Source organism: Silene latifolia, chromosome 9 (genome assembly GCF_048544455.1).
Source record: "Silene latifolia isolate original U9 population chromosome 9, ASM4854445v1, whole genome shotgun sequence".
NCBI classification, from domain to species: domain Eukaryota; kingdom Viridiplantae; phylum Streptophyta; class Magnoliopsida; order Caryophyllales; family Caryophyllaceae; genus Silene; species Silene latifolia.
Genome location: NC_133534.1, coordinates 210,545,015 through 210,559,468, shown reverse-complemented (window position 1 = coordinate 210,559,468; position 14,454 = coordinate 210,545,015). Strand labels below are relative to the sequence as shown.

At 37.8% G+C, this 14,454-nt stretch overlaps 1 non-coding gene across 1 annotated transcript; it reads left to right on the top strand.

Moving 5' to 3' along the window:
* Positions 1 to 8,676: 8,676 nt before the first annotated feature.
* Positions 8,677 to 8,783, top strand: LOC141603116 (small nucleolar RNA R71). The gene has a single exon (XR_012525011.1). It is a non-coding gene; the product is annotated as a small nucleolar RNA R71 (small nucleolar RNA).
* Positions 8,784 to 14,454: the final 5,671 nt, after the last annotated feature.

Sequence of the window (14,454 nt, the reverse complement as noted above, 5' to 3'; positions counted from 1 at the left end):
CATACACCGCACTCAGCAGGGATGTCGGTGATTGAGTCCTTGGGAGGCTTGGCCAACCCAAGGTGAGAAGCAAATTGGTCCATAGAAAGCAAGAAACTAGTGTTCATCAATCGAAACTCAACGGTCTGGCCAGCGGGGTCATAGATAAAGGAGCTCATGAACTCCAAGGTAAGAAAAGGATAAGTGTGTTTCCTCAGCCTATACAACCCAAGAAGACCCAAAGTCTCAAATATGTGACTGATCGGAGCCATTTGGTGTTCACAATTAAGCATATGTGGTCGTTGGTCAATGGTCGATACAAAACACAATTTATACTCCACGAGCAACTCTACAATTAGCAAAGAGGCAAGTAAAGGTCGGATCCCAAGGGACGGGTATTGAAATGAGAATTCTATTGTAACTAGTAGTGTCTAGGGGTGTCACAAATTTGGTTGACGTAGAAGGTTACTAAACTAAAATAACAATGAAAGTAAACTAGCAAGATGAATAAAATAAGGGGTGTAAACAATTGATTAAAGGCACTAGGGTGTCATGGGCTCATAGGGGATTCATGGGATATGATCATACAAACATGTTCTCAAATTATAAGCAAGCAATTATTGTTGTGATGGATTGAGTTGGGTTATATCTTACAATCCTAGGAAAGTTTGGGTCCCGGAGCCGAATCGATTAGATTGTACAACACCTACAAGTCGACTTAATCTTTCCTACTCAACACATGCATGGTCTAACAAGACTCGAGTTGGTTTATGTCTTACAAGTCAAGTTAAAAGGATTGAAGATGATAGTAAATGCAAGGATTCATAGGCTTAGCATTTCATCAAATATAACATGTGCATGTATTAAGATCAAAACAAGCAAGCAAATAAGATATGAAAGCATATTAATTTAAGCATGAATCATTCCCCATGTTGGTTTCCCCTAATCACCCATTAAACCCTAGCTAAGAGACTACTCACTCATTATCATATTGATCATGCTAGAAAGGTTGTCAATCATACTAACATAATGAAACATGATGAATAAATGAAAGTAATTAGCAATAATTAAAAAAGGGATTAAGAGATTATACCTACTAATGATTCCAATAATAAAGATGCAAAGAATAATAGAAGAACTTGATGATTGATGGAAGGTTGTCAATCTCCCAATAAACCCAATAATCTTCTAATTACCCAAAATAAAGGAAGAACAAGAGAGAGATTAAAGAACTAAAACTTGAATTAGAACTTGATTAATATTTGATTACAATATTGAAGAGAGATTTGATTGATATTAACTACACTAATTATTGATAAGAAGAACATGCTCCTCTAATTAGACTAATGGGGTATTTATAGTGAAAATTAGGGAGGATGCATTAGGGTTAACTAAGGGCTAAACTAGTAATTACACTTTTTAAGTTGAGCAAGGAGACTCCGGTATTGTCCGAGAGAAGGGCTTCTCTTATCGTGTCTTGAAGAACGAAAACGTGATGTACTGAAATCCGTGCGGATGGGAGTCGGGACGGCCGGATCTGGGCTGGAGAATCCGAGCGGATTCTTGGTCAAGACGCTCGGATTGGCGAGGTGGAATCCGAGCGGATTCCTTAGAGGGACGCTGGACCGGCGAGGGCGGACGGACGGATTGTGTACAATCCGTTCGGATTGTCCGCAGCAGCTTTTCTTCTTCTTTTCTTCCCTTTTCTTCATGAATTCCTTGGGGATTTCCTTGGGGACTCAAGGATCCTTTTCTCAATAATGCTTTTCTACTATAATATGTACAAAGGCCTTCTAGTCTTGTTTCTCCTTGATGCTTGGTCATTGAATACAATCAATTTAGCCTCGTTTTGCCATGAAAATGCAAGATTCTTACTCCTTTCCTACCAAGGGATCAAAATCTCAAAGAATATGCAAAACAAAGAACTAAAGATAATAAATGACCCAAATAGGCACTAAAAAGCATGGAAACAATGGTAATTCGGGGGCTAAATATGCGCCAATTATGGTCGCATCAAATATCCCCAAACCGAACCTTTGCTCGTCCCGAGTAAAGAGGTGACAAAGACTAGGACCAAAACTAACCTAACCTAATAATAATAGCCGATATGAGACAATTAGTGGGTCTCACTCCGCCCCTTCAACTCACAACAAGACAACCATGAGGTAGGATGCCTTCTTGCAAGGCAAGGTGGGTCTTGCCAAAATGGCGACACATCCAAACATTAAGCACACAAAAACACATAATGGATGCATCTACAAAAGAATAGCCACTTTCCTCATCTAAGTGGCGGAAATTATCTATAAGGGAAGCAATTCAAGGGTACACAATCCTTCATAGATGCAATTTGTTCAAACTACTAAGCCTAGAAGGATACCAATAAATCACCTCCAAAAGATGTCAAGCTAGGGTACCTTTGTCCTCAATCGTTAAATGCTTTTGTCAAGAGTAGACTCCCTATGGTGTTAGAAACACTGGAGGATCGCGGAATTCACCCTCTTGCCTAGACAAGAAGAAGGGTCGTCCCCTCTCTACCATGCACAAAAATGGATATGATGGATAAAGGGATCGATAGTAATTGAGTTTCATTTGGGGAGTTTGCTTTTGTTTTTGTTTTTCCCCCCAATTTCTTGTGGCATATAACATTTGAGAACACTTTCTTTTTGCCATTTCTTTTGATCATTTGACATTTTCAATACTTGACAACTTTTTTGCATTTCTTTTTGAACATTTTCAAAGTCACCCCAATTAGTAACGAGGGTGCCTTGTATTTGAAGTATAGGAGTTCTATTTTTGCTCCTCTTTTCATTTGATGCATTTTTGCAAACTTTCTTTCACTTTTCATTTCATTGAACTCAAATTGATTTCTTTTTGTGCCCATTCCCTCTGATGACAAAAATGTGGTAGAACATGGATGAATGATAGAAGTATGCATGGTTTCAAGGGTCACCTTGGAATAAACGGTAGCCAAGGAGTTATCACACCACAAGGTACTCTTGACTAGGCCTTAAACCATGGGTCAAAGGATACTAGCATGACACATCCTAGGGTGTTTTACAAGCATTCTAACAAGCAAAGTCTTAAGAATAAAAAGCATCTACTAGGGCCTATATACACTTGTCAAGCTTCCCAAATAGACGGTTTCGCAAAATTTTTCTAACATGCAAACTACATGCCATGATGCAACTAACATTTATACATCCTAATGCAAATGATTCTACCAACTAGTATGCCATATAAACTAAGTGCAAGTCCTAAGTTCACATTGTTTTTACCGCATCAATCAAAATAAAGCCACATAGTCATTAACATAGAGAGGAAAAAGGAGATTGGAAAGATCATACCATGCGGTCTTCAATATCCTCATGTCTCGGATGTGGCGTAGTCGATCAAAGTGAACAAGGATAAACAAACACAATATATACAAGACAATATATACAAAGGAAATGAACTTGTTTTTGGTTTTTCAATTTTTTCGATTTTTTTGATTTTTTTTTTTTGAAATTTTTCAATTTTTATGGTTTTTGAATAAAAGTTAAGTGTTAGAATTCCCATCCCCACACTAATATGGGCATTGTCCTCAATGGCCAAAATGATGGAAATTATGCAAAATGATGCATGATTTCTATACTAAATGCAATTCTACACTAAGCTACACTACATGATGCATGGTTTTTGTTATGACGGAGAGGATAATTTAGATTACCTCCCGTTGTGTATGCATTAACTTCCCCAAACCAAATAAGACACTATTGCTAATGTCAAAGCATGGGTATAGTTCATGCACACACTATGCTATGCATGAAATTAGATTGTCATTTTGGATTTTCAAAAAAAATGGGAACAATAAAGAACACCTCAATGGTACCGAGGTGTGAGTCCTTTGATGTTGCTAGGACTCCTCCAACAATGATCAAAATGAAATAAAATACAAAGAGATATAGACATACCATGGGAGTGTAGGAGTCTCCAAGGCTAGTCTTCCATCATGCTATCATCATCACCACTTCCCTCATGAGAAGTGGTCACATTGCCACTTTCCTTGGCACTTTCTTCATCACTTTCTTCATCATCATCTTCACCATCTCCTTCATCATCTCCACTTGCTTCTTCCTCAATGTTATCATCAAATTCTTCACCATTTCCAACAACCTCATTGTCTTCCACCACGTCCCTAGATGCACCCGGAAATAAGGCTTCTTTATCCGCCCAACTAGGCAAAGGACAAGATGGATCAAGGAGTCCTTGCCTAGCTAGATGTAAGAGGGGAGGATATTGAGCCAAATAAGCATTCTTCCGATCTTCATAAGCTTGCTTGTGCATGGCTTGCATAAGAAGAGTGACATAGTCTTTTCCAATTTCAACTCCTTGCGGTTTGAACTCTTCATATTCAAAGGGGTAAGGTGGTATGACAATGGAAGAGGAGGGAGTCTCATGATCACCCTTTTGTTGTTGAATGATGTACTCGGCTTCCTTGGATAGGGGAAGTAAATAGTTGGCCCGGTGGACACTAAGACGGCAAATCTTGGCGGGTAAAGTGAATGATCGAGCCTCACTAGTAAGCCACCCATACTTGTTGTCAAGGGGATTGTGAGCAACCCACTTAAACTTGTTAATCATGATGGACATATCAATAAGATGGCCACCTTCCTTTGCCTTGTACTTGCTATCCTTATTGAAATTAGGATCAAAGTGCTTGGCTAGGACCGTGACAAGGCCGCCATTAACAATAACGGTTTGACCCTTCTTCCCACTATCTACATGGAGCCATCTATCAACCAATAGCCTCAAAGAATTGTAAGGCTTGGTGTGAATTCTTCCAATATTCAAAGTTGATTCAAGGAGAATAAAATCGAGTCCCGTGAAATGATTGGTGTCTTTTCTAGCAATTATGGTATTTCCCACAACTTTGTGCCATACTCTTATGCCCGGATGATGGACCAAAAGAGAACGACAAGCATGAAAATCTTCAAATTTCTTCCCGGAGATTGCCTCCCAAAGAGGCTCGGGGTCATACTTACCATATTGCTTATAATATTTATGTGCATCGCTAAGACCCAAAATTCCACCCAATTCCGGAAAGGTAATGCGTCTACTAGTGTTAGCTAGACGAAACTCAATATTTTCCCTATTCTCAACTTTTGTCACTTTTAAAGAACTTAAGAATTCCAAGACAAGGGAGGGGTATGTTACTTCCTTCATTTCAAACAATTTCTTCAAACCCATGGCATTGAAAAAGACTCTTGTTTGTTCAAGAACACCTAACTTCTCTAAAGCATCTTGACATATGAATTTGGTGGATTGGATTTGTTTCATAGCAAACTTGACAAATGTATTTCTATGGGTATCGGAGATGAAAGTTACCTCCGGATAATGTAAGAGTTGATCGATTACCGGAGTAGAAGGTGATGCTCCCATAGAAATTTGTTGTTGTTGCACTTCCAAGCTTGGTGTTGCTACCACCATTGCCAAAGCTTTCTTTGTTTGTAGAGCTTTTTGCCTTTGAGAGAGAGCCTTTGCTTTTGGTGCCTTTGTTTCTCCCTTTGTTCTTGCCATTTGATGAACTAACCAAGTAAAGAGTCAAAAATCTTCAATTTGTAGAATGCCCAAATCGATTTGGAAGTGAAAGGCTTTGCCTTTATGAAATCAAAAAAAAATCGACTCAAAGGTGAAGATTTTGTGCTTGGTTTTGATTGTTATTGAAGATGGAGTGATTGATTTGTTGTTTGAAGGATGGTTTGATTTGATTTTGGTGAGTTTTGTTGAGGGTTTTTGTTTTTGAGATGGAGAGGATGAGGGTTTTGTTGTTATGGGTAGTGTTTATGAATGAATGAATGAAGGTGGGATGGGTATTTAAAGAGCTCGACAATTTCAAAACGCAGGGACAATCCGTGCGGATTGGGCGCAATCCGTGCGGATTCTTCAGCTTCAAAAATTCAAAAATCCCGCCTAGAGACGGGCGGATTCTGGGGAATCCGCTCGGATTCTTTTTGTGAGACGGGCGGATTTTGTGCGGACGGACGGATTTCTATCCGAGATTTTTCTTTGTTTTTCCCAAACAAAGACGGGCGTCTTGTTCACAAGACGGACGGATTCGTGAGACGGCGTCTTTCCGTAAAATCCGCTCGGATTCTTCAACAGTCAAGAATTTTTGCAATTTCAGCTCAGCCCAAGACGGGCGTCTTCTTAGCAGGACGCTCGGATCTTCTTCAGACGGGCGGATTCTCAGGAATCCGCTCGGATTGGTCCTTGTGTACACGAATTCAGTTCCATCCGTGCACAAACGCATTCCCTTATCATTCTTTCTTTCTTTCTTTCGAATCTTGTGTTCTTCATTGTGGGGGCACTACTAAGGCATGAATAGCCTAGGCAATTGCCATCCCCACACTAAGGTAAAGCACTACACATCAATTAAAATTGTTAATCCCTCCCTCACTTCTCTCTTTTCATGACAATTATTTTGATCAAAGTAAATAAAATCCAAAAATGACAAAAATGCAATACAAAAATTGAAAAGCAAGTTAGGGAGTTAGAAATATTTACAAGTGGTGGTTTAGGGAGGACTCCACCAAACTCTCATTCTTGATGAGATGTCAAGGGGGCATGTTCAAGGTGTTGTTGATGTTGCTCAACACCTTAAAGAAGTAATCAAAAGCTTGTTCATTGTTGTGGTAGAGGTCCTCAATAGACCGTGGCTCTTGTTGTTGATCATGATCGATGGCATGCCCAATGTAGGGATTAAAAATCCCTTCAAATTCGGCGTCCCAAAGACCACAAACTTCATTGAGTTGATCATTGAAAATCTCTTGCTTAGATGGAGACAACTCTCCCAATTTCTTCTCTTGGCCAATGAGGCCATCATCTTCTTCCTTGGTTGATTTTGATGAGCTTTGCAAGCTCTCCTTGTCACAATTCACTTGCTCTTTGAATGGAGCATCTTCAATTTTCTTCCTCCATTGGAGTTCGATTTCTTCCTTTCATCTTTCCTAAATATAATGATCAATCATGAAACATGGCTCATGCAAACGAGGAGCTCTCATGGTCTTGTCAAGATTAAAAGTTATGCTTTCATCTCCCACTTCTAGAGTGAGCTCTCCATGTTTCACATCAATCACCGCACCCGCGGTGTGTAGGAAAGGTCTTCCTAAGATGATTGGAATGTTGGAATCTTCCTCCATATCAACAATGACAAAGTCCACCGGGATGAAAAACTTCCCAATTCGCACGGGGACATCTTCCCATATCCCTAGTGGTGTCTTCGTCGATCTATCGGCCATTTGAAGAGTGATATTGGTGCACTTAAGCTCTCCCATTCCCAACCTTTTACTCACCGAGTACGGCATGACACTCACACTAGCCCCTATATCACATAAGGCTTTGTTGATCGTTGTGTCGCCAATGGTACACGGTATTGAGAAGCTTCCCGGATCCTTTAACTTTGGAGGTGAACTCCCTTGAAGTATTGCACTACTCACCTTAGTGAAGGCGATAGTCTCAAGTTTCCGGATCGACTTCTTCTTTGTGAGGATATCTTTTATGTACTTTGCATAGGCCGGAACGTGATTGATTAATTCCGTGAAAGGAATTGAGACTTCTAAGTTCTTCACAATTTCCATGAACTTTCCAAGTTGATCATCAAATTTGGGCTTGGCTTGACGACTTGGAAAAGGAAGTCTAACCACAATGGGTTCCTTCTCTTTGGCTTTGTCTTCATTTTTCTTTGAACTTTCTTCTTTTGATGATTCCCCTTCTTTGGGACTTTGCACAACAACTTCATTTTCACTAGCTTTCACAACTTCATTCTCAACTTGCTCCTTTGGTGCTTCATATCTTGTACCACTTCTCAAGTGAATGGCACTAACCGTTTCATGTCTAGGGGGATTACTTTGAGGTGGTAATTGCCCCTTTTGTCTTTGTGAGCTTGAAGATGCTAGTTGAGTCAATTGTGTTTCCAACATCTTGGTGTGAGCTAGAATGTTGTTGATGGTGGTGTCTTTTGCTTGGCTATCTTTTTGCATTTGAGTGAAAAATTCTTGTTGATTCTTTTGCATTTGGAGGACCGCTTTTTGGACATCAAAGTGATTGTATGGATTTTGATTGTGGTAACCTTGGTTTTGATTGTAAAAGGGTCTTTGATTTTGATTTCTCATGGGTGGTGGAGTGTATGTTGTTTGAGGTTTTTGAACATTTTGGCTTTTGTATGAGAGATTTGGATGGAACTTGGTGTTTTCATTGTAAAAATTTGAATAAGGGGTACCACTTTTATAAGCTTGGAAAGCATTAACTTGTTCGGTTGTTCCCCTACATTCACTTGAGTCATGACCCAAGGTTCCACAATTCTCACATATCCCACTTGGGATTGATGAGGATGCCGTCATGGCATTGACATGATGTTTTGATGTTTTTGATTTTTCCTCAAGCCTAGCCATAGCTTGTTCAAACTTCAAGTTGATTGTGTCAATGTGAGCACTAAGTTGAGCACCTAATTGAGTCACGGTGTCCACTTCATACTTTCCTCCTCTAGTAGCCTTGCGAGGCCTACTATATTGTGAATTATGGACCGCCATTTCCTCAATCTTGTTCCATGTTTGATTGTCATCAACTTCGGTGAACATTCCATTTGATCCCATATTGAGAACGTTCCTTGAATCTTCATATAAACCATTCCAAAATTGTTGCACTAAAAACCATTCGCTAAGTTCATGGTGAGGACATGAGCGACAAATACCTTTGAACCGCTCCCAAGCTTCATACAAAGATTCTTCATCCCTTTGCTTAAAACCCGTAATTTGAGCTCTTAGCATGTTAGTCTTTTCCTGGGTAGAATTTTTGTAGAAAGCTAGAGCTAGCTTCTTCCAAGAATCTATTCCAAGGGTGGCCTTATCAAGGCCCTTCAACCATTGCTTTGCGGTGCCGATTAACGAAAAAGGAAATAAGACCCATCTTATTTGGTCTTGAGTCACGCCCGTTTGAGAGATAGCTTCACAATAATCGCAAAAGGTTTCCATATGAGAATGAGGGTCCTCACTAGGCATTCCCCCGAATTGGCTCCTCTCAACTAGTTGGATGAAGGCGGACTTGGCAATAAAGTTTCCGGTGAGATGTTGTGGGGTAGGAGTACCATTTGGTAGATCCTCCTCGGTGGGTATAGAGTGTGACGAGAATTTAGGCATTGTAGGTGGATTTTGTGGGGTATTGTTTAATGGGTTCTCTTCTCCTTCTATTGCGAAAGGATTGACAAACTCACTAGTGGGTTGAACAACTTCACCAACACCTCCCAAATTCCTCCTAACAAGTCTTCTATTATTCGTCAAGGTTCTTTCGATTTCAAGGTCAAAAGGTAACAAATTTCTTTGTAACCTTCTAGACATGCAAAATATCAAACCACTCGAAAACAATTAGAACAAACCTTGAGGAGTTTTACTTCCCCAAGGTGAAAAAGACACAACTAAAAACAATAAAAGAAATCTTAAATCAATTAAACACCGTCCCCGGCAACGGCGCCATTTTTGATCGGAGCCATTTGGTGTTCACAATTAAGCATATGTGGTCGTTGGTCAATGGTCGATACAAAACACAATTTATACTCCACGAGCAACTCTACAATTAGCAAAGAGGCAAGTAAAGGTCGGATCCCAAGGGACGGGTATTGAAATGAGAATTCTATTGTAACTAGTAGTGTCTAGGGGTGTCACAAATTTGGTTGACGTAGAAGGTTACTAAACTAAAATAACAATGAAAGTAAACTAGCAAGATGAATAAAATAAGGGGTGTAAACAATTGATTAAAGGCACTAGGGTGTCATGGGCTCATAGGGGATTCATGGGATATGATCATACAAACATGTTCTCAAATTATAAGCAAGCAATTATTGTTGTGATGGATTGAGTTGGGTTATATCTTACAATCCTAGGAAAGTTTGGGTCCCGGAGCCGAATCGATTAGATTGTACAACACCTACAAGTCGACTTAATCTTTCCTACTCAACACATGCATGGTCTAACAAGACTCGAGTTGGTTTATGTCTTACAAGTCAAGTTGAAAGGATAGAAGATGATAGTAAATGCAAGGATTCATAGGCTTAGCATTTCATCAAATATAACATGTGCATGTATTAAGATCAAAACAAGCAAGCAAATAAGATATGAAAGCATATTAATTTAAGCATGAATCATTCCCCATGTTGGTTTCCCCTAATCACCCATTAAACCCTAGCTAAGAGACTACTCACTCATTATCATATTGATCATGCTAGAAAGGTTGTCAATCATACTAACATAATGAAACATGATGAATAAATGAAAGTAATTAGGAATAATTAAAAAAGGGATTAAGAGATTATACCTACTAATGATTCCAATAATAAAGATGCAAAGAATAATAGAAGAACTTGATGATTGATGGAAGGTTGTCAATCTCCCAATAAACCCAATAATCTTCTAATTACCCAAAATAAAGGAAGAACAAGAGAGAGATTAAAGAACTAAAACTTGAATTAGAACTTGATTAATATTTGATTACAATATTGAAGAGAGATTTGATTGATATTAACTACACTAATTATTGATAAGAAGAACATGCTCCTCTAATTAGACTAATGGGGTATTTATAGTGAAAATTAGGGAGGATGCATTAGGGTTAACTGAAGGAAATGTAGATCTATATACAAACTAACATACTCATATATGTTAAAATTAATTTGTCATAAAATTAAAAGTGGATTTTATGCATGCAAACAATATAATAAAATAGAGAAGAAATCATATTCTTACAATGGATGATTCGGTTTTATGGGCACAAAAGAGATCTCCTTCTCTTTTGTTCTTGAGCTTTCCAAATGGAAGAACAAGGATTCAAGTGTAGAATCCCTCCCAAAAGCATATACCCAAGGAATACATCTTAAAGACTAATATAATATGATCTAGTATAAAAATTAGTCTTACTTAAAATATGACACAAAAAAAATGTTTTTGTACTCTCACATATTTCGGTGGAGAGAGGAGGAATTTTGTGATTTTATTTCTCTAGAAATCTCATAAGATTGTAGAGAGCATATAGATTTTCTTACACTAGAAAATAAGATGAAGAATGAATGAATTAATTAGGAAAAGAAAACTCTTTCTTTTCTCTTCATTTGGCCGAAAAAATGGCATTGGGTAGGTTGCCCAATAGCTTTCATTTTTGCTCTTCACAAGAGACCAAGCATGCAAAGCCAACTACCTATTGTTATGATTGTGTTTTCATTTAAAATAAATAACACAATATAAACTATATGCCCACCCACATTTTCGGTTTTAAGACATAAAATGGAGAATCCATTTTATTTTTGTCATTTGTCAAATTTGTCACATGTGACATGTTACATGACATGTCACAATGTAATGTATTTTTAACATATTAAAAATCAACATACTCATAAAATATGTCATTTACAAAATCGACTAGTAATTCGTAATTACTTGTACCAAAATGTTTCCAAATTATAAACTACAACAATCAGTATTTATAATAAATTATTCATTCAGTTTCAATTGTTTCGTAAACAATAATTTCATCCAAGTAATAAAATAATTCGATTACTTGGACCGTGTCTTATTTAATCATATTTACAATAAGATACGTAAATTATACTCACAAAATCATCCGTCAATTTTAAGCAATTTAATTAACTCGTATCAGTATTCGATTAATTAAATAATCAATTAAGAGTATTTCCCTATAGGTATGACCTAAGGGGATCAATGGTCACCACCGTCGCGCACGACAAAATGTCAAACTCTAGTCAACCAATCATTACCGATATGTGTGGACCAGTTGACAGTAAAATATTACATCCCACATGTATTCTTAAAATGAGATTTAATAATGATATTTAAATCATGTGATCGCACTATTGTTGAGGACACATTTCCCAACAATCTCCCACTTGTCCTCGACAAGTGTGCGTCACCAATACTCTTGTCCTATTACTATCTCCCACTCAATGCAAGGTGTCTTTCGGGTCGTACTTGCAAGTGATCATATCGAGAGTGGTTTCCTCGATCTGGAGAATAACTGATTGACCGGATTTATCCACTCTGGATACCTTCCGAGCGTGGCCACGCATTTCCAGTTCATTACTCCTCGAGTGGCCCTGAGATATTGTTTTAACCCTGACAAGGGGATGGACAATTCCTATCGCACTCATTCCCTTCGACTAGCCACAGCCATCATAACCCAAAATATGCCCATTTGACCCCATTTACGAAGGTCGTAGTAACACAAATCAAAGTTAATCTGAAACTGAGCCATCTTAGGTGAATAGTCTTTAGTCAAAAGAATCGACTCATTTGAATACTATAGCAGCTCTCGCCACGACCAGGCTATATAAATTTGCCAGAACTCTATAAGCGGTCATTAGGCCCGACAAAACGTTCCTAACAAAAACCTATGTGATCGACTAGTCATCTCACATGACTCTATGGCACTTGAACTTGCCATCAATTGCATCACACTCTAGTCACTTCGAGACGTCACCTCATATAAGTGACTATGGGCGAATACAATGTTAATCCGTGTTCACTTTAACGGGGTTCAATTGTCACTACAACCCGTTTGGATGTAACAAAGTATAATAAAAGAGTTTTAAAATAAAACTCGAACGACAAATGCGATTATCACACATGAATAGTCAATGCCTGATTATTATTTCATGTTCTATAATCTGATTTGATCTTGTATGTAGTTGTTCATTTCAATTCAATTGAAATGACATGACTCATCATGTTTAGCCTATGAGAAGGCTTTGGTTGGTAGGTTTTATCAACTTCTTGTACCTTACTCAACCTTACTACATATTCGTTTTCCTTTGTAATGTATACATTTGCATTACAAAACTTTCCGAGTACGTGTCAAGATCCAATCAAGACATAGGCCCTCTTAGCCTAAGAATAGCTCCCACTGTTTTCACAGTGTGCGGGACTCATCCTCTTGCACATCTCATGATTGCAAGTGTACTCAATTTCCGTTATAAATATCTCTCATTGTTCTTTATTGCCTAGAACGATTCTAGAAAATCTACTTCTTAATTATCATAGCCACAATGGTATCTTAACCATCCTAATGTGTTTTGATTATGGTTTTGTCGGAAACCATGCGCAACCTCAATTGTCAATTGTCACTTGTGTAACACCCTTACACAAAATTGCATCATAAACACTTTGCTATACTTCCTTAATGCTTCTGCATGCACTTAAGGGTAATCTTTATATATACCAGATAAAGATTACTTAAATTCGATTTTGAAAACAATTCATCATACTCAAAGTATATGAAGTGTTATACATCATTACTCATTTAATTGATCCGGCAGCGGAAGCAAATGGAATCAATCGAGTACGTTCAATTTAATTGAACTAGTCATGAATCTTATCAACATAAGACTTCTTACTGACGCTAATATCATGTGGATTTATCTTCATAAATCCGGATATTCAAGATGTATTATAATACTCCAAAAGTCTTAAATCATTCTCAATGATCAATATGTTATCCACATATCGGGCTAATTAAAATTTCCGTAACTCCCACTAAACTTCATGTATAAACACAACTTCTCGACTTATCGAGAAATGTTTTATCACATGATCAAAATGTTGATTCTAACTCATTGATGTCCTACTTAAGACCCTCTCTTAAGTTTCACATTATCTTAGGATTGCATGAATCTACTAAACTCAAAACATGTATTGAATACATTCCTTCTATTGAAGAAGTGGGTTTTAGATTCACTTGCTATATGTATATCATTATAATGAAACACAATCCCTAAGAAGATCCAAATAGACTTAAGCATTTCAATTAGTGCAAAACCCTTTGCAACCAATCTTGCTATGAAATATCTCTTTATTAGTGCAAAACCCTTTGTCACTAATCAAGCCTTTTCGTTTCGGATTTTCATGGCTCTAAGCCTTGTATTGAGTTGTGACTTAAACACTCTTATGTAAGTCATATGTTCATTACTTTCTAGAAGTAATCAACTTGAATCAAACAATTTCTTTTGTAAGTTGTAAGCTCTTTACTTTCTTAAAAGTAGCATGAATTCATCATTTTTAACAAGTGACGAATTTAACCTCCTAGGTTTTGAAGAAACAATGTCTTACACAAAACGTCTCATGTAGCCAAGAAAGACCAGTTTCTTGCGACATAACATTCTTTGTGGCTCTTGAAAAATTTCTCCCACTCTGTCTTCTAGAAATAAACTTGTATTTTTAGAAAGACAGCTTCACGAGCCGCAAACCCGTCGTACTCGTGAGAATAGAAAAGGGAAAATGAGCATTTGTTTCTTGTGAAAACTTACAAACATGGTACCCTTACCATTTCATATCTCATATGATTCGATTTAGTGGAAAATAATTTAGACAAAAATGATAAAATCCCCAAAAGGATCAAGTAACTCAAGGTAACTTGATAGAAGTCCAAACCATATCGAATAGC